Raw genomic sequence first — 2500 nt, 5'->3', positions numbered from 1 at the left:
TCATCTTGACAAGGCTGCTGGGTATTTTACCAGTCTGGAACCAGATCATCTTAACAAGGCTGCTGGGTGTTTTACCAGTCTGGAACCAGATCATCTTAAGAAAGCTGCTGGGTATTTTACCAGTCTGGAACCAGATCATCTTAACAAGGCTGCTGGGATATTTACCAGTCTGGAACCAGATCATCTTGACAAGGCTGCTGAGCATTTTACCAGTCTGGAACCAGATCATCTTCACAAGGCTGCTGGGTATTTTACCAGTCTGGAACCAGATCATCTTGACAAGGCTGCTGGGTATTTTACCAGTCTGGAACCAGATCATCTTGACAAGGCTGCTGGTTATTTTACCAGTCTGGAACCAGATGATCTTGACAAGGCTGCTGGGTATTTTACCAGTCTGGAACCAGATGATCTTGACAAGGCTGCTGGGTATTTTACCAGTCTGGAACCAGATCATCTTGACAAGGCTGCTGGGTATTTTACCAGTCTGGAACCAGATCATCATAACAAGGCTGCTGGGTATTTTACCAGTCTGGAACCAGATCATCTTGACAAAGCTGCTGGGCATTTTACCAGTCTGGAACCAGATGATCTTGACAAGGCTGCTGGGTATTTTACCAGTCTGGAACAAGATCATCTTGACAAGGCTGCTGGGTGTTTTACCAGTCTGGAACCAGATCATCTTAACAAGGCTGCTGGGTATTTTACCAGTCTGGAACCAGATCATCTTAACAAGGCTACTGGGCATTTTACCAGTCTGGAGCCAGATCATCTTAACAAGGCTACTGGGCATTTTACCAGTCTGGAACCAGATCATCTTAACAAGGCTACTGGGCATTTTACCAGTCTGGAACCAGATCATCTTGACAAGGCTGCTGGGCATTTTACCAGTCTGGAACCAGATCATCTTGACAAGGCTGCTGGGTATTTTACCAGTCTGGAACCAGATAATCTTGACAAGGCTGCTGGGCATTTTACCAGTCTGGAACCAGATCATCTTGACAAGGCTGCTGAGCATTTTACCAGTCTGGAACCAGATCATCTTGACAAGGCTGCTGGGTATTTTACCAGTCTGGAACCAGATCATCTTGACAAGGCAGCTTGGTATTTTACCAGTCTGGAACCAGATCATCTTGACAAGGCTGCTGGGTATTTTACCAGTCTGGAACCAGATCATCTTGATAAGGCTGCTGGGTATTTTACCAGTCTGGAACCAGATCATCTTGACAAGGCTGCTGGGTATTTTACCAGTCTGGAACCAGATCATCTTGACAAGGCTGCTGGGCATTTTACAAGTCTGGAACCAGATCATCTTAACAAGGCTGCTGGGTCTTTTACCAGTCTGGAACCAGATCATCTTGACAAGGCTGCTGGGTTTTTACCAGTCTGGAACCAGATCATCTTGACAAGGCTGCTGGGTATTTTACCAGTCTCGAACCATATGATCTTAACAAGGCTGCTGGGTATTTTACCAGTCTGGAACCAGATCATCTTGACAAGGCTGCTGGGTATTTTACCAGTCTGGAACCAGATCATCTTGACAAGGCTGCTGGGTATTTTACCAGTCTGGAACCAGGTCATCTTAACAAGGCTGCTGGGCATTTTACCAGTCTGGAACCAGATCATCTTAACAAGGCTGCTGGGTATTTTACCAGTCTGGAACCAGGTCATCTTAACAAGGCTGCTGGGTATTTTACCAGTCTGGAATTATGACTTTGATGGAAAAGATCTAAAAGTAAATTTAAAAAAACAACAGTTGTACGAATATAACAGAGCTGTAAACACTGAACAAAAATGTGAACCGCAACATGCTACAATTTCAAATATTTTATTTACAGTTCACATAAGGAAATCAGTCAATTGAAATAAATTCATTAGGCCCTAATCTATGGATTTCACATGACTGGGAATACAGATATGCATTTGTTGGTTACAGATCAGAAAACCAGTCAGTATCTGGTGTGACCACCATTTTCCTCATGCAGCACAACAAATCTCCTCATAGTTGATCAGGATGTTGATTGTGGCCTGTGGAACATTGTCCCACTCCTCTTTAACGACTGGGCAAAGTTGCTGGATATTGGTGGGAACCGGAACACGCTGTTGTACACGTCGATCCAGAGCATCCCAAACATGCTCAATGGGTGACATGTCAGGTGAGTACGCAGGCCATTGAAGAACTGGGACATTTTCAGCTTCCAGGAATTGTGTACAGATCCTTGCGACATGGTGCCGTGCAATATCATGTTGAAACATGAGGTGATTGCAGAGGATGAATGGCACAACATAAAATCCAATTGTGTTCGTTGTCCGTATATTATGCCTGCCCCATACCATAACGCCACCTCCACCATGGGCCCCATACCATAACGCCACCTCCACCATGGGACCCATACCATAACGCCACCTCCACCATGGGCCCCATACCATAACGCCACCTCCACCATGGGGCCCATACCATAACGCCACCTCCACCATGGGGCCCATACCATAACGCCACCTC

This window comes from Salmo trutta, unplaced genomic scaffold (assembly GCF_901001165.1).
Source record: "Salmo trutta unplaced genomic scaffold, fSalTru1.1, whole genome shotgun sequence".
In the NCBI taxonomy this organism is placed as follows: Eukaryota; Metazoa; Chordata; class Actinopteri; order Salmoniformes; family Salmonidae; genus Salmo; species Salmo trutta.
This window is presented reverse-complemented; position numbering follows the sequence as displayed.